This window comes from Myxine glutinosa, chromosome 1, assembly GCF_964187855.1.
Source record: "Myxine glutinosa chromosome 1, kmMyxGlut1.1, whole genome shotgun sequence".
Taxonomy (NCBI): Eukaryota; Metazoa; Chordata; class Myxini; order Myxiniformes; family Myxinidae; genus Myxine; species Myxine glutinosa.
This window is the reverse complement of record NC_136261.1, coordinates 354,369,282-354,391,999: the sequence shown is the minus strand read 5'-3', so window position 1 is coordinate 354,391,999 and position 22,718 is coordinate 354,369,282.

The following is a 22,718-nucleotide window of genomic DNA, read 5'->3' as shown; positions in this document are numbered from 1 at the left end:
GTGAATGGAGCATGGAATGAAGGGAGTATGGAATAGATGGAATGGAGTATGGAATGGATGGTGTGGAGTGAGTAATGTGGATTTCGTGGAGTGGAGTGGTTGGTGCGAAAGGAGTGGATGGGGGAAGATGGACCCCTTTCACGAATACCCGGGGAGGGTAGTTTAAGAGTAGGTAGAGGGTATAGGTAAATTGTGGTTGGATATTGGCATCTGTGGTGCGGGTAGTTGCACGGGAGTGTTGTGATTGGTGCACGAGTAAAGTGGATTGGCTGGGCATGTGGCCTGATAGTGAGTGCAATTGAATGGGCACTCCACCACTGTTAGGATGTCGGCCAGGTGAGGCCGCAGGTAGGCTCTGAGAGCCAGTAGAGTTGTTCAGTGGGGCCCGAGGATCCGGAGCACGGACCCAGGTAGCCCAGTGCCAGAGAGGGCACCGAGTGGGGGTGAGCGCCAGAGGGCCTTCCCCAGGTAGATAGGTTAGGGTATGGAGCAGGTAAGCTCGGAGGCAACTACAGTGGCGGAGGTGTGTAGGTGAGCGGACCTGCTGGGAGCGCCACATGACCCAGCCCGGAAATTGTGCGAAGGCGCACGGTGAAGAATCGGGGGAGTGAGACCCCAAATTTGTGAGCACCACAGTTTGGTCAATGGGAGTTCGGTTCTTAGAACCACATAGTGTAAGATGGCCAATGGTTTGGCAGGGAAAGACCCTGGGTAGAGTAAAAGTGTTAGTCATTTAGAAGTATAGTTCGGATTGAATTCTCTTCGCACCATCTACATCCACTCACCAAGGTGACAGGACTCCACACCATGTTTTTTTTGTTGCAAATGTTTTGGAATGGTGAGACGCATCATGACGTGGGGGTGACATTGTGCTTGTTTGTTCCATCTCTTCCTCCTTATGAGGAATTGATGAGAAATTGGGATTGATGATAAATTCGGAATAGGGGGATTAATGAGAAATTGGGATTGATTACGAATTTGGTATTAGGGGAGATATGGGGAAGACGAGACAGTAGTGATTAATTTGTAAATGTGTAGAGTTTTTGTGTAAATACGGGGTAAGGGCAAGGGTAGGGTAGGTGACAGGGGGGGTGACGTACGGTAGGGACGAGCTTTCTCCGCTCGCTCCCATGCACACCTCACCTCTGCATTACCTTGTTTTGATGTGTACCCTTGTGACCTTGCTCCGATGCTTGCTGTGTCTTTTCCTTCCCCACTCACGGCTTGTCTTTTGGGTCCGGGGGGGAGTGCGCAGGTAGCCACACTTGTGTGCCCGGGCCGCCACTGCACAGCCTGCCTGGATCGATACACCACCTTATGGACCGCACGACTTGTGGCCTAGCACCACCATATGGACCACACGTTTCTGTGGCCAAGCACCACACACTGATGGACCCCACATGTTGGGGCTTGACCCCTCTGCTGGGACCGGGCATGATGGCCAGAGAGAGTTCTTTGCTTGCGGACCACAGTGAGGTGGTGCCTTTTTGCCATACAGGTGGAGCACCCATAGTTGGCCCCTGTTGGCCCTAAATAAAAATGGACGTGTTGTGTGCCTTTTTATTATTGTCAAATAGGCAGCAAGCCACAAGAACAGAATAACAGCAAGAAACATCGGACCAGCAGAGCAGGGGAAGCAAGAAACAAGAAGAAAGGTCAACAGTTTGTGTTGTTTTTATGTGTGCAATGAGCACTGCATGGTGCTTTGTGTGTTTCATGGTGCTTATTGGTGCTGATGGTGCTTTGGTGCTTTGTGATGCTCTTGTGCTTGGGGGTGCACTGCAATATCAATTGTGCATCCCCGGGCACTTGAGTATGGTGTATCGGTGCAGTGCAGTGCATGCTCTTCCTCTTTTTCAAAAACATATTTTTGTCTACCAAAATGACAGGTCCTGGGTTTGCAGTGTAAATACAAATTAGCGATTTGTAAATAATGCTCCCCACCAGTTAAATGTATAGTTTGAAGACCAAATGCGCAATTCGTTTATTCTGTGGGCGTGAGTCTGTTAGGTAGGATGCAACGTAGCAGGCGGGACATACGTAGTTGTTTTAAAACTGTCGCACTCAAGGGTAAGGTTAATAGTAGAGGGCCACTACACCTGAGTGTCACATTAAGTAAAGTTATTTCGGGTCGGGTCGACCCTAGAGGAAAAACGGGTGCTGTGTTACGGTTTTTAGAACCTTCACTAGTAAATTTTAGTAAATGTTTCCCTTATAAATGTTCCCCTGTAAATATCTCCATCAATTGGCTTGTTAAAGATCACACCCTAGTTAGTCCATGTACAACACGTAGCGAACCATAGGACCTCTCCGTAGTTATTTCATTATTATGTGTTTCAGTTAAGGATCTGTTCCCAATAGTTGAATCTGCGTTGCATTAATCAAATAAGATAGGCCCCAGTACTTCGTTTGCCAGCAGCGTTCGCTGCTCCTTGCCTTGTTTCGGTTGTTGGCCCCAAACCGCCATAAGCCATGTGGTCAAGCCGAGGAAGGAGGGGGCGGAGCCACAAGAACAAGGCGTGGCACGCCGACGCATCACCAGAGGCGGAGCCAGTGAGCCCCCACCAGTCAACCAGGGCTGACGAAATACCATCACGGGCGTGGCTCTATGAAGAGCACATTGATCTGGAAGCACGTAATATAAGCGCCAGCGCAAAGCCTTTTTACGGAGATGAACGAGAGTCGACTTGGGTTGGAGACGGCGCGTGGTGAGGTCTGGCTGAGAGAGACGAAGCTGCGCGGAGCTCTTTGACAAGCTGCTTCGAAAAGCCCTACCGCGAGAACGAATACGTGAAGCTGCCGCTGGCTGTTCGCTTCCAGCCCAGAGCGTGGACCTGGAATGGACCTCCATGCTGTGCCTCTGCCCGAACCTTCCAGCCCTGCTGCCCCACCTGGACCTTCTCCTTCGTCCAGTCATTCCAGCCTGCTATTCCCCTTTCGTGTAAGTCTATTTGTCTGTCCTGGGCGTTGGTAATATAAGGCTGTTTAAGGCTGCCCTGTGTATCTTCTTCTTCTTCGTTCTGTTTATTACTTTCGTTTCTTCTTCTTTGGTTTTGGTTTTGGATATAGTTAATAAATGTCTGTTATTTCTTACCTTTGGTTTCTTCTTTCCCCCTATCGCTTTCGTCCTGTCTCCAATTGAGTACCTGTGGCACGATTTGGCCAACGCTCAGAATCGGGTTAGTCAATTGCTAACGGCTCGAATCACGGATTGCTAAACCGCTCGGCAAATACCATCTTGTCCGTGGTTCGAGCGGTACTTGTCTCCCTGTTTTGCGGAGGGATTGGTAAAGTATTCGGGAGAACACCTTGACCAATAACCCTGACCAATTTCACCCCGCAAAAGAGCGTTATAATTACCAGGACTAGACACGGCCAGCTTAACAGGCCAAGGGGATTAACCCCCCCTTGCTAAGGGGAGTGCCGTCTCTGAGATCCGTAACAATATCGACACGTTCCCAGTATGCGGCCTTCGAAGCGTTTACACGGAATCACGGCGTGGTGTGTGTTCCTCCCAATGAGGTTAATGTGGAACACATTGTTATTGCTATTGGAAATATTATTGGTATGGAAAAGATCCTTGCAGCGTCACGAATGAATAAATGTATCGTCGTTTTTTTAGCCGAGGAAAGCCTCGTGCATGAGGTTGTCGCAACTGGTCCGTCCGCGGACAATGGACACTTAGTTTTGGTTTCCCCACTCAATACCCCAGCTGTTAAAATACTCCTATCCAACGTCCCCCTTTTCTAAAGAATGAGTTGCTGTTAGCGGAACTATCGCGGTGTTGCACGATCGTGTCCTAGATGAAGATGTTGCTGCTGGACTGTCAGAGTGATTAGGCGAAGCACGTCATGTCTTTCCAACGCCAGGAATACATCGTACTTCCCACATCCAACTTGAATACAGTATTAAATGCGGTACTTAATTTCCGAATCAAAGATCACGACTACCAAGTGTATGCGTCAACCGAGACAATAAAATGCTTCCCCTGCGGAAAGTTCGGACATTTAAAACGCTTCTGCCCTCAAATTGCACCCTCTGTGACCGAGCAGACGGCCTCTCCGGCCAATACTGTGCCCCCTCTACCTCTCAACATTGACGAACTAACTACCCCAACTACTGTCTCAGATGACGTCGTACGAAACTCAACGACCGCTGATAATACGAACATCTGGGATGGGTTTACGCTTGTTTCTTCACAAAGGAAGAGGAAAACATCTCAAAAATTCATTTACACTTCACGAAGAAAAGGTAGTAGTTCTCGAGTCAGACACTTCGGAAATGCATCTGTCCGACCAAACTACTACTAGCGAACGGTACGAACTGCTCGTGCATGAGAATGTAGATCCCCAGCCCTTACCCGAGACTTGCCCCCACAATGCAATGGAGGAAAATTATAATCCTGCTCAAGGGAAAAGCAAAACAGTTCCGTGTCCTCCTTGTGTGAATGATGACGAAGTGCATAAAGACCCAACCGTAAAAATAGGAGGAAACCCGATGGGAGAAAATCCGATCGTACCTCCAGTGCCCCATTTCTGAGAACAATGAAAATGTTCCAACGCCAACAGTACCTGTGCCGGCTGTTTTACATAACATGCCTGAGCACACTGTTAAAACTGACAAAGAACCTCAAACTGTTAAACCTGTTACGGTTTGCCCCGTTCTCCCCACACTATCCGAGGTTCCTTTAATTCCAATACCCCCTCCTGCTCCTATTAATATGGAGCAGGATGACACCTGCACACCACTAGTTACCTCAGCACCCCAAGAACCGGTAATTGAAAGTTTCCCGGACAGTGGTTCCGACCTGTCCGAGGAGGAATCTTACGAAATTGAGGAGTTCCCAACAACAAATTAATTAAATTAAATTAATCCAATGTCCTACCAACCCAAATATTGAAATTCCTCAATCACACTTTTAGAAAGAGACACGTAGACATTAACGATCACTTTTCTGATTTTTGGGGGATACATACAATTCGTGTTTTTGGGGGATGTTTTGGGTCTAAATATTTTTGTGCCCAGGGTCCTAAAAAAAATTCATCCGCCTCTGCTAGCAGGGATCCGTAGAGCAGAGTTCCACGTACAGAGTTTCATGCACAGAGATCCACGGAAACCCTCCCTTTGTTTGGGCAGTGTATAGGCAATTAGTATAGTATTAATAGTAATTGCAGAATGATTTATTTTCATTAACTTGCGTGAATTGGTGCGCTCCACGTGCCTCACCACACATCATTTCAGAGAGATAGGTATATTTGAACATTTCGGTGTCTTTTGGGTCTAATGGGTCTTTGTGGTGTTTTGGGTCTTCAGGGTCCTTTGGATCATCTGGGCCTTAAAGGGTGATTTGGGTCTTTGGTGTGTTTTGGGTCTTTGGGGGTCTTTTGGGTCTTCGTTGTCTTCAGGTATTTTGCATCCTCAGGGTCTTTTGTTTCCTCTGAGTCTTTAAGAGTATTTGGGGTATTTTGGTTCTTCGGGGTATTTATTGGTATTTTGGGTCTAAATGTTCATTTAGGGTCTTTCGGGTCTACAGGGTGTTTTGGGTATTCAGGGTGTTTTGGGTCTTCAGGGTGTATTGAGTCTTCGGGGTCTTTTGGGTCTTCAGGATATTTCATGTCTTTGGGGTATTTTGTGTCTTCTGGGTCTTCCGGGTCTTTTGGGTCTTTGGAGTGTTTTGGGTCATTGGGGTATTTTGGGTCTTCAGGGTCTTTTGTATCTTCGTGGTATTTTGTGTCTTTGGGATGCTTTTGGGTCTTCAACGCCATTTGGGTCTTCATGGTCTTTTGGATCCTCTGGGCCTCTAAGGGAATTTTTGGTCTTTGGGGTGTTTTGGGTCTTCACAGCCATTTGGGTCTTCAGGGTCTTTTTGGATCCTCTGGGCCTCTAGGGGTATTTTTGGTCTTTGGTGTGTTTTGGGTCTTCAGGGTCTTTGGGGTATTTTGGGTCTTCAGGGTCTTTAGGGGTCTTTGTGGTCTTCAGGTTGTTTTGGGTCTTCAGGGTGTTTTGGTCTTCAGGGTATTTTGTGTCTTCTGGATCTTTGTGGTCTTTTGTGTCTTCTGGGTCTTCTGGGTATTTTGGGTCTTCGGGGTGTTTTGTGTCTTCAGGTTGTTTTGTGTCTTCGGGGTGTTTTGGGTCTTCGGGGTCTTTTGGGTATTTTGGGGGCTTTTGGGGTTTTTGGGTCATTGGAGTATTTTGGGTGGATCTTTAACAGTCTTCAGTGTCTTCAGGGTATTCAGGGTATTTTTGGTGTTGGGGCCCATTGGGCCTTCAGTGTCTTTTGTGTCTTTGGGGGTATTTTGGGTCTTTGGGGTCCATTGGGTTTTCAGGGTCTTTTCAGTCTTTTGGGTCTTTTGGGTCTTCATGGTCATTTGGACCGTTAACAGTCTTCAGAGTGTTTTGTGTCTTTTGGGTCTTCGGGGTAGTTTGGGTGTTTTGGGTCCATTGGGTCTTCAGGGTCCTTTTGGTCTTCAGGGTCTTCGGGGTATTTTGGATCTTCGGAGTCCTTGGGGGTCTTCTGAGTCCTTGGGGTATTTTGGGTCTTTGGAGTATTTTGGGTCTTTGTGGTCGTTTAGGTCTTTAACAGTCTCCAGAGTCTTTTGGGTCATCAAGGGACTTGGGGTATTTTGGGTATTCGGGGTCTTTGGGGAATTTTCGGCCTTGGGGGAGTTTATGGGGTCTCTAAGGGTCTTCGGGGTCTTTTGGAGCTTTTGCGTCTTTCAGGATTTTGGGGTATTTGGGTCTTTGAAGTATTTTCAGTCTTTTGGCTCTTTAACAGTCTTCAGTGTCTTCAGGGTATTCAGTGTATTTTCGCTATTTTGGGTCCGTTCGGTTTTCATGGTCTTTACAGTCTTTTTGGGGGGGGGGGGGGGGGGATACAGGATCGAGGCTCGTGAAAGAGCTAACATTTATCATACAAAAAAAAATCAAACAGACACACACAACATATAATAAGGGCAGCGGTAGACAAGATGGGGGAGAGGAGGAGAAGCACACAAACACAACATTTGAGAGCAGGCACACCGGGAGATCAGTGGGAGGGCTTGGGGAGAGGAGGCGTGGGAAGGGGGGTGGGGAGGGTGGGAGAAATATAAAACACAAGGACACTGCAAGGACTTCCAGGAAGGAAGTTGGTATTTCAAAAAAGGGAATCTGGGGTGAAATTATCGAGGGTAGAAAAGATCAAGGTTTTGGATAGGGGAAGATAAGAGATGGTGGTGAACAGCTGTTTTAAAGACCTGGAGGGAGGAGTGGGATTGAAGAGAGTGAGGGGCTTTGTTCCAGAGGTGGGAGAAAAGAGGAATGAAGAAGTGAAGGTGAGCAAAGAGTCTTGATTTTGGCAGTTTAACCATATGAGGGTTGCAGGCAGATCTTGTGCAACCTGTAGGAATATTTGGGGGACAGAGCCCAGAGAGAGCTGGGGGAGCAAGGCCGGAGAGGAGTCGGTAGAAGACAGAAAGACAACCAACCTTTCTGCGCTGAGTACCTGAAAGGCCCTCGGAGTTAGCTTCATCGTGGGAGATTCCAAAGATTCTGATTCCAAAATACCCCAAAGACCCTTAAAGACCCAGACGAACCAAAAGACCCTGAAGACCCAAATACCCTTAAAGACCCAGAAGACGCTGAAGACCAAAAATACCCTGAAGACCCAAAAGAACACGAAGACCAAAAACACCCCAAATATCCAAAATACCCCGAAGACCCTTAAATACCCAAAATACGCCGAAGCCATAAAAAAACCCAAATAACCAAAATACCCGGAAGAACCAAAAGACCCCAAAGGCCCAAAAGACCCCGAAGACACAAAAAACCCTGAAGAGCACAAAGAACCTTAAATACCCCAAAGACCCAAAATACCCGGAGGACCAAAAATACCCCAAAGGCCCAAAAGACCCTGAAGACACAAAACACCCTGAAGACCACAAAGACCCTTAATTACCCCAAAGACCCAAAATACCCTGAAGATCTAAAACACCCTTTCAGTGCCCGGAGAGTCCAAACACCCTGAATACCCCAAAAGACCCAATACACCAAAAAAGACCCAAAAGACTGTGAAGACCCAAACACCCTGAAGATGAAAAAGACCCTTAAATACTACAAAGAACCATAAAACCCCAAAGACCCTCAAAGACCACGAAGACCCAAAAGACCCCGAAGACCCAAAAGATGCTGAAGATCCAAAAGACCCTGAAGATCCAAAATACCCCGAAGTCCCAAAACACCCCAAAGATCCAAAAGACCCGGAAGACCCAAAATACCATAAAGACCCCAAAGATGCTTAAATACCCTTTAGACCCAAAATACCCTTAAATACCCTGAAGAACCAAAATACCCCAAAGACACTTAAAGACCCAGAGGAACCAAAAGACACTTAAGACCCAAAAGCCCCTGAAGACACCAAATACCCCAAATACCCCAAAGACCTGAAACACCCCAAAGACCCAGAATACCCTTAAATGCCCAGAGGATCCAAAAGACCCTGAAGACCCAAATGGCCCTTAAGACCCAAAACACCATGAGGATCTAAAAGAACCTAAAGACCCAAAATACCCAAAAGACACTGGAATAGTCAAAGATTCCTATCCCTCTGAAACGATGTGTGGTGAGGTGTGCGGAGTGCACCGAGTCACACGACTGTAATTAATAGGCGTATTCAAGATTCAATGATATCATTTTAAATGATAATGGAGCAAGCGTATGTGGTTATGTATGCATATATGTGACCAAAACGTCTTCTTCTTCTTCAAAATTCTTTCACAATTCCATCGTGTTATTTACATTGTTGTATGATTCCCCAGGTGAACACCACAGTGATCACGAATGGCCAATAGCGAGCTTTAACTCTGAAGCGTTCAGTTCAATTGCGGACTTGATACCCGCGGGGAAAGAAAGGGAAAAGGGGAGGAAGCTGAAGCACATACCTGAGCGATCCCGACGGGCAGACTTCAACCTGCAGAAAATAATTCAAACCAAAACCGGATTAAAAATGTACAGGAAAAGTAACAAAAGGGTTGTTTTAAACGGATGCCTGGACAAAGAAAAGCTCGACAATAAACTAATTTTCTAACATGGAGCGCCCCTGCACACAGAACCAAACACAGACAAAATGGATGAAAGAACTGGAAAATAAATTATGTGTGTGGGTGTACTTAGCTCTGATCTCATCAGGGTCTCGTCAGGGTCTGTGAATGGGTCCGGCGTTGTGCGAGGAGCGCAGTCGTTGGCGGGAACCCGGCCTTGTTTTGCCCGTTCACCCTGCAGCGCACGTACACGCAGCATCCACAAAGAGAACCGCAGTTCCCGGGCCGTGGCTCCTCCCGCAGCCTCTGCACGTCTCCGATGGCGTCTCTGAACATGGTCGGTCCAAGCACAATCGCTTGAGGGAGAAGAAGCAAGGGATCAAGAGGTCATCAAGGGCAAAGAAACAACAGCGAGAAGAGAGAAGGCAAGAGCAAAGGCAAAAAGAGGGCAAGAGAGAAAATGTCGGTCCGAGAGTTCTTTTAATGTCGGGTCGTGACGTTATCGGCGCTTCTCCACCAATCAGCCCACAGGCCACCACTGCCTGCTCGGCTCGCCACCAATCAGCACTCCACTTCTTGCTTGCCCTTCTCTCTGCCAATCAGTTTGTGCCTTCTTATTCTGCCCTGGCCAATCAGTGAGACCCTTCTTACCCCGGCCTCCCTGTTGATCAACTTCCACCCAATCACTGTCCTTTTGGGCATAACTCTCGGCCTGCCCGAGTGATGTGTGCCTGCCAGGTGGGATTGTCCGCCCCAGTGCCTGATGCCTGGCTTCCGGTTGGTTTCATTGTTTTTTTACTGTAATTTCAATGGCCACTTCCTCTGCTAGTGTCTATTGTGGTGCCATTAGGGACAAAGGATAAATCACATCGGGTAAGACATACAGGGATAATTTATCCTCATTCCCTAAGCTAAATAACATGCCCCGCCCCCTCGTGACGGGGACAGATTTCCACTTACCTGACATTCGGCTAAACAAAACTTATTACATGGTGATTGTTCTTATCACGATCATCGGAGTACCTACCGATACAAATCGACCTGACTCTACATTTCACGACCCCACAAACATAACAATATATTTAAAGCTAACCGAAGACCGGTACCGTGCGTGTCTCGTGACTGATCCGTGTTCATCAGTGCTGCTTTTTTTGTTAGTTTGACTTGATTAATCGAGATTTAGATCGTGACATGGTTAAAATTAAAGATACGTCATAAAAACCCGGCCGGAAATCTGAGGGAGGTGGTGTATTGGGGGCACATCTGCTCTGTGAGGTTGGAAGTTCGACTTTCCAATCCAGTTTTTGATAAATTCGTGTTGATCTTCCCTTCCAACTCCAACTAATAATTTAAAATAAATATACATTTGTACTCAGTTCCTTTTTATTTATACGTCTTGGGTTCTGATTTCTGATTTACAGTATATATTCAATCAGAGCACAAAATATATTATTTGGCCACCCTCCCCCACCATTCCCCCCAGCACCTTCCACTCCACTAACATCACCCCCAGCACCATGCACCACATCTCTCGAATACCATTCCCCCACCACTCCCCTACTACCCTCAATACACTGTGACCGCCACGAACCCCAACCCACCATCCCTCACTCCCTGAGAAAGCAGACATGGTCAAAGATGCCCATCCCTCTGAAACGACGTGTGGTAAGGCACGCAGAGCGCACCGAGCCATGCTAGTTATTACATCACAGCTGACACTCAACTGCAACCCGATTGTTAAAACTACAATTACAAGTTTCACAGCACCAACTTAGCTCACCATGAGAACCACACAACTGTACGGCCAGAAAATAACCCAATGTTGGTCAATATACAATAACCATGTGGTTAGAAACTGATGAAGTAATCTGTAATGCATAATAAAGGACTGAACCAAACACGCATTAAACGATATTATTTTACACCTTACAATTATTCCATTTGAAATGGCATGATATTATCACGACTCCCCATGAAGTGTCAGCGAGTGATGATAAAGCAATGTATGTGAGCATGGGTGAATTGAATCTACGATAAAAACAAGCCGCTATGATTGCTGCGTTGAGAGGGATTGAAATACACAAAATATACGTGAAAACTGACATGATAACTCTCCCGCCGTAATGCAAAGGAATGTTCGACACATCCAGTGTGACCGTGAGAGGCAAAGATCCCACAACAGTTTCGTTCATGTCTCCTGTAAAAACACAATGAAAATTGTAATAACTTGTGTTACATGAAATTCACAATGATGATCGCAATGATACATTCAATTTCAAAAACATCTGTGCCTGTTTCACAATTTAAAACGAGAAAAAGAGCAATCAGAGATTTCGAACCCTCACCAGGATGTATTTCCAGTGATTTTTAAGGCTTTTGTGTTAAAACAAATATGGCGGCCGAACCACGTGATTGATGACGTCAGCATTATTATTTTTTCTCCACTAATTTATTCCGACATAAAACTCAAGAAATTTCATCTTGATCGATGACGTTATGAACTTGTCAAATTATGACATCATAATGGAGGCACCTATGACATCATTAACATATTTTATTCCCCATGGAGAGTTCTTTACAATGAGCCATGTCTCCATTTTTCTATTCAGCACTTTCGGAGATAGAGAGGTGCAAAGTTTTTCGGTTTCTCCAAGAGGGCGGCCGAACCACGTGACCAATGACGTCATCATTATTTATTTTTTATCCACCAGTTTATGCCGACATGGCGCTCAAGAAATTTCATTGTGATTGGATGAAGTTTTGTACTTGCAGAATTATGACGTCATCATGGAGGCACCTATGACATCATCATTAACATATTTTATTCCCCAGGGAGAGTTCTTTACAATGAGCCATGTCTCAATTTTTTCTTTTCAGCGCTTTCGGAGATATAGAGGTGCAAAGTTTTTCGGTTTTTCCAAGATGGCGGCCGAACCACGTGACCTATGACGTGATAATTATCACAAACAATTCTGCAGGTGGAGATGAACCTATGGTGAAAATTTCCTGTCAATCGGACCAAAGGTTGCAGAGAAAATCATATCTATACTGGGTGGACAAACAGACAGACAGACAAACAAACAAATGAAAAATCGGTTGGAGACCGAGGACTTGCAGGAATGTACTTTTTATCGGCCATTTTGGACAAATATGGCGGCCGAACCACGTGACCGATGATGTCATCATTATTTGTTTTCTAAACTAATTTATTCCTTGATGATGCTCAATAAATTTCATCTTGATCGGATGAAGTTTTGTTCTTCTCAAATTGTGACGTCATAATGGAGGCACCTATGACATCATCATTGACATATTTTATTCCCCATGGTGTTCTTTACAATGAGCCATGTCTCCATTTTTTATATTCAGCACTTTCGGAGACATAGAAGTGCAAAGTTTTTCCGTTTTTCCAAGATGGCGGCCGAACCACGTGACCGATGACGTCATCATCATTTTTTTTCTACACCAGTTTATGCCGACATGGTGCTCAAGAAATTGCATCTTGATCGGATGAAGTTTTGTACTTGTCGAATTATGACGTCATAATGGAAGCACCAATGACATCATCATTAACCTATTTTATTCCCCATGGAGAGTTCTTTACAATGAGCCATGTCTCAATTTTTTCTATTCAGCACATTCGGAGATATAGAGGTGCAAAGTTTTTCGGTTTTTCAAACATGGGGGCCGAACCACGTGACCGATGACATCATCATTTTTTTTTTCTAAAACAGTTTATGCCGTTATGTCGCTCAAGAAATTGCATCTTGATTGGATGAAGTTTTGTACTTGTCGAATTATCGAATTATGATGTCATAATGGAGGCCTGAGAGAGTTAAAAATTGGGCACAGTCTTTTCCAGGGCAAGACAAATATGTGTGTGAAGTTTGGCAATTATATGTGCAACGGTGTAGACGTAGTACTTGCCTACAAACAGACAAACAAACCTTTCTTTCCACCAAGTAATGAAAAATCACTCATGGAGTGACACTTGGCAAAAGAGAACAAAGTAGAATGGCACTCAATAGAGAATCCTTTTGACCTCACAAATAATTGATGGTTGAATTCAGTAAGCTGATATGAAAATCCAATTCAAATTTCAAGTCAATCAGATAAAAATTGAGGCTTTTAGAAATTCAAAAAAAGTGGTTGACCTTTGGCCTATGCTGAGCTTTTAGCCGACGCTGATCTCAAAAATAGATAGTGGTTGAATTCATTTTGCTGATATGTAAATCCTATTCAAATTTCATGTCAATCGGATTAAAATTGAGGATTTTAGAAATTTGAAAAACGTGGTTGACCTTTGGCCTATGTTGACCTTTTAGCCGACACTGATCTCAAAAATAGATGGTGGTTGAATTCATTTTGCCGATATGTAAATCCTATTCAAATTTCAAGTCAATCGGATTAAAATTGAGGATTTTAGAAATTTGAAATGGTTGTTTACTTTCGGCCTAGGTTGACCTTTTGGCCAATGCTAATCTCAAAAACAGTTGGTGGTTGAATTCAGTTTGCCGCTGTGTATATGTTATTCAAACTTCAAGTCAATCGGATGAAAATTGAGGATTTTAGAAATTTGAAAAAATTGGTTGACCTTTTATCCTATGTTGACCTTTTGGCCAAAGCTAATCTCAAAAATAGTTGGTGGTTGAATTCCATTAGCCGATATGCAAACGCTCTTCAAATTTCAAGTCAAACGGATGAAAATTGAGGATTTTAGGAATTCAAAAAAAAGTGGTTGACTTTTGGCACAAGCTAATCTCAAAAATTGTTGGTGAATGAATTCAGTTAGATGATATGCAAATCCTCTTCAAATTTCAAGTCAATCGGATGAAAATTGAGGATTTTAGAATTTGAAAAAATTGGTTGACCTTTTATCCTATGTTGATCTTTTGGCCAAAGCTAATCTCAAAAATAGTTGGTGGTTGAATTCCATTAGCCAATATGCAAACGCTCTTCAAATTTCAAGTCAAACGGATGAAAATTGAGGATTTTAGGAATTCAAAAAAAAGTGGTTGACTTTTGGCCTATGTTGACCTTTTGGCCGAAGCTAATCTCAAAAATTGTTGGTGGTTGAATTCAGTTAGATGATATGTAAATCATCTTCAAATTTCAAGTCAATCGGATGAAAATTGAGGATTTTAGAAATTTGAAAAAGTGGTTGACCTTTGGCACATGTTGACCTTTTGACCTTTTGAACCCCAAGATATATAGGATTTTGTCGGACCACAAACTCTACCATTTGGTAAAGTTTCGTGAAGATCGGTTTAAAATTGTGTCCTGGAGGCAAGTATAAGTGAGCGGACAGACAAACAAGTGTTACGGATTCGTCTCTTCCGTTGTTGTGGTTCTCATCCACTGTAAACATTTTTGGTTGCATGTACTATTATTGTTATCGTTTAAGTGAATTGGAGATAACTTTTTTCAAAAGGTAAAAAAAGTTAGTGTTTTAAAAAGAAACCGGAAACCGGATCGGGAACCATACGAAGAAGAGGAGGAAAAGGACGTGGAACAAGTGAGGTCGGAGAAGGAGCCGAGCTGCATTGAGGTTTTGAGCAAACGCTGGCGAACGGGGGTCACGAGTGAACTTTGGGTTTTCCTGGGAAAGGGATTCCTGCACCAGAGTTGTTATCGCTGTGACAGTTAAACCTGCGTGACAGGTTTTGCGGTTGATTCCGAAGAGAATCATTGGAGTGCCGTTACGTCTCGAGTACGGGCCGTTGGCCGTTTTGCCTCGCGCCAGTTTTCGCATCACTCTAGGCTCTTCACCTCGCTTCAACCATTTCAACACATCCAGCTGTTAACCTGGTGTGTGTGTGTGTAACGTGGACTTTGAGTGTGAATTTGCGGTTCGCCGATTGGGAGCCGTTGAACATCCATACCCGAAGGTGTGATTTCCCAGCCGCCTCTTGAGGACACTTTTGCCTATCTTTGGCAGTGTGACTGGCAACCGAGCGGGATTCTGGTCTCGATACAACATCGTTCTGACGATCACTAGAGCGTGGATCGACTTTGGTTTGAAGCTGGGACAGAGACATTGGGAATGTTATTTTCGCTCACTTGGAGCACAGTGAGTTATATTGTATGAAACTGATGGTACCATCATAGGAATGATACATTGGTTGTACAATTGATTAATGTTATTATTGTACTGTTATTCTTGTGTGACCTTAATACAATACTTGTTTGTTGGTAACAATTGGTGTGGTTTCACCATTCATCTTTGACGCACAGAATAACACATCTTTCTGCCGTGACTCCTCTCGGGGCTCGAAGGTACACCGTGACCGGGGTTTCGGGAGGAGCACGTAACACAAGTAAATGAAAAATCACTCATAGAGCGACACTTGACAAAAGAGAATAAACAGAATGGCACTCAGTAGAGCATCCTTTTGATCTCTTATATAATTGGTGGTTGAATTCATTTAGCTGACATGAAAATCCAATTCAAATTTCAAGTCAATCAGATTAAAAATTGAGGCATTTAGAAATTTGAAAAAATTCATTGACCTTTCGCATATTATGTCCTTTTGGCCTATGCTGATCTCAAAAATAGTTGTTGGTTGAATTTAGTTTGCTGATATGTAAATCCCAATCAAATTTCAAGTGAATCAGATGAAAATTGAGGATTTTAGAAATTTGAAATTGTTGTTTACCTTTGGCCTATGTTGACTTTTTGGCCGATGTTGATTTCATCAACAGTTGGTGGTTGAATTCAGTTCGCCGGTATGTAAATCCTCTTCAAATTTCAAGTCAATTGGATGCAAATTGAGGATTTTAGAAATTCCAAAAGAAAAGTGGTTGACCTTTGGCCTACGTTGACCTCTTGGCCGATGCTGATCTCAAAAATAGTTGGTGGTTTAATTCAGTGAGCTGATATGAAAATCTCATTCAAATTTCAAGTGAATCGGCTGAAAATTGAGGATTTTAGAAATTAGAAATTGTTGTTGCCCTTTGGCCTATGTTGACCTTTTGGCCTATTCTGGTCTCAAAAATAGTTGGTGGTTGAATTCAGTTTACTGATGTGTATATCCCATTCAAATTTCAAGTCAATTGGATGAAAATTGAGGATTTTAGAAATTTGAAATGGTTGTTGACCTTTGGCCTATGTTGACCTTTCGGCCACTGCTGATCTCAAAAATTATTGGTGGTTGAATTCAATTCGCCATGTATATCCTATTCAAATTTCAAGTCAATCGGATGAAAACTGAGGATTTTAGAAATTTGAAAATCAATGGTTGACCTTTGGTCTACGTTGACCTTTTGGCCTATGTTGATCTCAAAAATAGTTGGTGGTTGAATTCATTTTACCGATATGTATATGCTATTCAAATTTCAAGTCAATCGGATGAAAATTGAGGATTTTAGAAATTTGAAATTGTTGTTGACCTTTGACCTCTGGAGATCCCAACAATATTTGGTGGTTGAATTTAGTTTGCTGATATGTAAATGCCATTCAAATTTCAAGTGAATCAGATGAAAATTGAGGATTTTAAAAATTTGAAATTGTTGTTGACATTTGACCTCTGGTGGTCCCAACAATATTTGGTGGTTGAATTTAGTTTGCTGATATGTAAATCCTCTTCAAATTTCAAGTCAATTGGATGAAAATTGAGGATTTTAGAAATTTGAAAAAAGTGGTTGAGCTTTGGCCTATGTGGACCTTTTGACCTTTTGACCCCAAAAATATATAGGATTTTGTCGGACAACGAACTTTGCCATTTGGTAAAGTTTCGTGAAGATCGGTTTAAAATTGTGACCTGCAGGCAAGTATAAGTGAGCGGACAGACAAACACATACACAAACAAACACACACACACACACACACACACACACACACACACACACACACACACACACACACACACACACACACAAACCGGAGTGATCAACATACTTATAAAAAAAAAATTTTTTTTTTTTTCCAAGTAATGAAAAATCACTCAACGAGCGACACTTGGCAAAACAGAACAAAGTGGAATGGCACGCAGTGGAGCATCCTTTTAATCTCAAAAATAGTTGGTGGTTGAATTCAGTTGTCTGATATGAAAATCCGATTCAAATTTCAAGTCAATCAGATGAAAATTGAGGCTTTTAGAAATTTGAAAAAAGTGGTTGACCTTCGGCCTATGTTGACCTTTTGGCCCATGCTGATCTCAAAAATACAGACTTGGCATTTAATATGGAATATTTTTTTTGTGGGGGTGAACTTACTTTTCAAGTTGACTTAGAACCAAAAGTTCATTGGAATTATGTTGAAATTATTCTAGATTTTGTTAATGTGACCTTTAAAATAAACAAAAACCACATTTGACATTTCGAAGCAAATAAATTGATCCTTGAAAGTGATGTAAACTGATATTGAACTCAATTCACGGCCAGTACTGTGTTAAACTTCTGTACGTTTTCCAGAAGTATTTCTTTATTTTGCACATTAGCCAAAAAATTTTTTAACAAAAACAAAAGTTAAATTACGACTGGGGTTACGGACAGTAAAATTACAGTTCAGTACGTCGTGCAACCCCCACGAGCATTCAGGAGAGCACGTACACGTTGAGGAATGCTGTTCACGAGATTTGCCAAGGTTTGGACAGGAATCTCTTGCCATGCAGTGACAATAGTCTGCTGCAATTCACGCACAGATGCAGGCTGCTGGTCCAAGTTGTCGATTTGACGCGTTAATTCTGCCCACAAGTTCTCTATCGGATTTATATCCGGGACATGGCAAGCCACTCCATATGCTCTACACCACGGTCAGCAAGAAAGTGTTGCATCACGCGAGCACGATGAGGCCATGCATTGTCAACTTGGAAGACAAAGTTTCCTCGAAAGGCTGCACGAGCAAATGGAAGCAATGCTTCTTCCAGAATGGCCCTGTACTTGAACTGGTTCAGGTTTCCATGCAGAACAACAAGGTCAGTTTTGCCCCCTGCATGAAAAGCAGCCCAAACGGTCACCCCACCACCTCCAGCTTGGACTCTTGGCACTATACAATCTTCGTTGTAGGCTTCATGCACTTGCTGCGCACTCGGACATGGCCTTCTTGACGATATACCAGAAATCAAGACTCGTCACTAAAGATCACGTGATTCCATTGTCCTGGCTGCCATTGACGGTGCTCTCTGGCCCACTGCAATCGGCGCTGGCGGTGTTGTCTTGTCAGGCGTGGCTTTCTCAGGGGACGCCTGACACAATAGCCTGCTTGAACCAGTCGTTGGTTGACTAGCCTTCTGGATAAAGGCACATTTGTCAGTTGCTGCCACTCGGCCCAAAGCCGATTAGCTGACTTGGTATGGCCATTGCGGACTAACCGGTGCAGCTGGCCATCATCCCTCCTTGTGGTTCTGCGGGGACGTCCTGGCCTCGATATTGGAGTAGGGACACCCCTCTGAGCATTTCGTTTCGGGATCTTTGACACCTGACCTTGAGTGATGCCATACTGCCGAGCAATAGCACGCTGTTTAATGCCGGAATTTCGTAAAGCCACCACTCCATGACAAACAGCATTGTCGAGTTGACGGACCATCTCCAGAGGAAGCGGCAATAACTTTTGTAGACGTGCAGCAGTTGTTTTCCACTAATACAGAACGCAACAACCCTTATATACCCGATTGTGAAACCAATCGTCAAATGTACCTGTCCATACATTTTGTCACGCCACCTGTGATATAATTCTGTTATTGACTTCTTCCTGCGACAGACAATCAGTGACATGGTTCTTTTAACAAAGAAATCACCGAAGCGTAAAAGAAACTCACCAGATTGATATACCGAGTTCAGAAAGTAAACCCAAGTCAAGAAAAAAAAAAAAATTCCATATTAAATGCCAAGTCTGTAGTTGTTGGTTGAAGGCAGTTAACTGATGTGTATATCCCATTCAAATTTCAAGTGAATCGTATGAAAATTGAGGATTTTAAAAATTTGAAATTGTTGTTGGGTTTTGGCCTATGTTGCTATTTTGGCCTATGGAGATCACAAAAATAGTTGGTGTTTGAATTCAGTTTGCTGATATGTAAATCACATTTAAATTTCAAGTAAATCGGATGAAAATTGAGGATTTTAGAAATTTGAAAAAGGTGGTTGACCTTTGGCCTAGGTTGACCTTTTGACCCCAAAAATATATTGGATTTTGTCTGACCACGAATGCTACCACTTGGTAAAGTTTCGTGAAGATCGCACACACACACACACACACACACACACACACACACACACACACACACACTCTCACGCACACACACAAACCGGAGTGAGCAACATTCTTGCAAATTATTATTTTTTTTTTTGCCAAGTAACAAACGGACTCAAATGCAATACCCTCTCCTCTGGCGAGGGTAATGATAACCATATATATTGGGAATATATACTCTTTCATGAAGAATCCCTGAGACATGAAATTGCAATTTTACGAGTATATTAAATCGATATTAATTATAATAATTTATTATTGTGTTATTAAATTATAATATTTTATTGATATAATATTGTTGCGGATTCGGGGGTCGGCGCTCCCCTTACCAAGGGGGGGTTAATCCCCTTGTCCTTAAGCTTGCCGTTCCCCCAACCCTAGAAGTTATAACGCTCCTTCAGGTCGGGAGCAGCCAGGGTGATTGGTCAATGAAGTTCCAAATACCTGAGTGCTTCCCCCGGCCGTGAAACAGGGAGATAACTTCTGCTCGGACCGCGGACAAGATGGAAATTGCTGAGCGGTTTAGCAATCCGCAGCCTGAGCCATTAACAAAAGGACTAAACCCGATTAAAGCGATTGGCTAAATCATGCCACTCAATCCCCAATCACTCAATCCCCACACTCAAATCCACCACACTCAATCCCCACTCAATGGGGAAAAGACAAAGATGATCGGCTGAGAGGAAACCAAAAGGTACGGAAAGAACAAATATGGTTTATTACTACACTGTACAATAAAAGAGGAAACGAAAGAAGGGCATATACAATAAGAAGAAGCAAAATGACACAGGGCAAGCTTACACAGTCTTAAATATCACGCCCAGGACAATACAGACAGATTTACATGAAAGGGGAATAGCAGGCAGGAGGAGAAGGTCCAGGCAGATGGTTTAGGCGTTGAGGTCCGGCTCCTGGTTCACGCTCCACTCAGTCCACGCTTTGGTTCCGCGGCGAAACCCGGCAGGCAGCGCTGTTGGTATTGTCGCGGTAGCGGACCGACTCTCTCACCATCTCTCCCTCTCTGCTCTCGTCTCTGTGTCTCTGTCTCAAGGCGCCGCTCTTGTGCTTATATAGTGCCCCTTTGAAATCAAGCCGCCCACCTTTAGACACATCCACCAGTGAGCTCGCCTCGGCCCTGGTTGGTCGCGAGGGCTCACCGACTCCTCCCTTGGTGAAATGTTGACGGGGCAATGCCTCGCCCCGACAACTCCTCCCCCTTTTTCTCCGCTCTGACCGCATGGTTAATGGCGTTTGGAGCGAGAGCTGCGGCAGCGAAGACTCAATGCAGCGAATGCTGCTGGCAAAGGCGCGCAATACAATTTGGAGGGAGGCAAGCCGCAAAATGAATGGGATTTGAAAAGGGGCCTATGTTATTTGATTAATGCAACGCAGAGTCAAACTATTGGAAACAGAGCCTTACCTGAAACACATACTAATGAAATAACTGAAGAAGGTTCCTATGGTGTCCTATGTGTTGCAATATGGCCTAACTAGGGTGCCTCCTTTGACCTTTGGAAGATGGGGATATTTACAGGGAATTATTTACAAGGCTTAGTATTTTACAAAGTGAAGGTTCTAAAAACCGTAACACTGCACCCTTCTCTCCTCCAGGCACGTCCCATGCCTACAAAACTTTAACTTCGTGTGACACTCAGGTGTGGTAACCCTCCACTTTTAACCTCACCCTGAGTGCGACATTTTTAACAATTAAGTATGACCCACCTGCTGCGTTGCATTCTACCTAACAGATTCACACCCCCAGAATAACTGAATTCAGAATTAATTTTCAAACTAAACATTTACGGTGGGCAGCATTATTTACAAAGAACACTATTTTGATTATTTACAAAACTACACCCAGGACCTGTCTTTTTGGGAATCAAAAGCAGAACTTTTGAAAAGAGGAAAATCATGCCATGCACTGCACTGTACCGATACACCATACCCACATGCACAGAAATGCACAATTAAATAATATGGTGCACTAAAAAGCACAAAAGCACCACCATGCACAAAAGCACCCATAAGCACCACCATAAGTACAGTCATACACATTTCAACAATAATGAAATGGCGTCTTCTCAGGGGGGCCGATGGCTGCTGGGCTGATGTTTCTGGGCGTTTTCCTTGCTTGCTGCCTATTTGGTCAATAAAAGGGCACAAACCGTGTCCACTTTTCTTTTAATTATGGCCAGCAGGGGCCAACTAAGGGTGGTCCACCTGCATGGCTTAGGTGCCACCTCAACCATGGTCCGCAAGCAGATGCCACTGGCCACAATGGCCGGTCCCCAGCAGAGGTGCCAGGCCCCAAAACGTGGGGTCCATATGTGGTGCTCGGCCACAAAAACGTGTGGTCCATAAAGTGGTGTACTGGTCCAGGCAGGCAAGCAGCGAGGGTGCGGGTGCACAACTGCGACACCTGCACACTTTCCCCTCGGCACACAAAGACCACGGTCCATGAGTGGGGAAAGAAGACAAAGCAGGGTTAGCGGGGTGCAAGGGCGCAAGGGTACACATCAATACAAGGTAATGCAAGGTGAGGTGCGCTGGAGAGCGAGCCGAGAAAGCTCATCCATACCGTACATCCCCCCCATGTCACCTAATCTACCCTTGCCCCTACCCCGTATTTACACAATTTACAAATCCGTCGCTAACGCCCTGTCTTCCCCATATCTCCCCTAATTCCAAATTCGTCATCAATCCCTCTAAACCAAATTTGCCATCAATCCCAATTCCTCATCAATCCCTCCAAATGAGGGAGAGATGGAACCACAAACACAATATCACCCCCACGTCATGATGCATCTTACAGCCAACCAAACATTTGCTCAAAAATCTGGTGTGGAGTTTTATTACCTCTGGTGAGTGGCTGCAGATGGTGCGAAGAGATTTTCTCCTATCTACCTTCTAAATGATATTAACACTTTTACTCTACCCGGGGTCTTTCCCTGCCAAACCATTGGCCATCTTTACTCTATGTGGTTCTAAGAACCGAATTCCCATTGAACATACTGCGGCGCTCACCAATTTGGGGACTCACTCCCCCGATTATACTCCCTGTGCCCTCGCACAATTTCAGGGTTGGGTCGTGTGGCTCCCCTTGCAGGTCTACTTACCTGCGCACCTCCGCCACTGCAGTTGCCTAGCGAGCTAACCTGCTCCTCACCATAACCTACCTGGGGAAGGCCCTCTGGCTCTCTCACTCCCTCGGTCCCCTCTCTGGCACTGGGCTACCCGGGTCCGTCCTCCGGATCCTCGGGCCCCATTGAACTCTAACTCTACCTGGCTCCCAGAGCCTACCTGCGGCCTCACCTGGCCGACAGACTAACAGGGGTGGAGTGCCCAACCAATCACACACACTAACAGGCCACACGCCCAGCCAATTTCACTCAACTAATGCACCCAACACAACAGTTCTGTGCGACTTCCCGCACCACAGATGCCAATATCCAACCACAATTTACCTATACCCTCTACCTACTCTTAAACTACCCTCCCCGGTTACTCGTGAA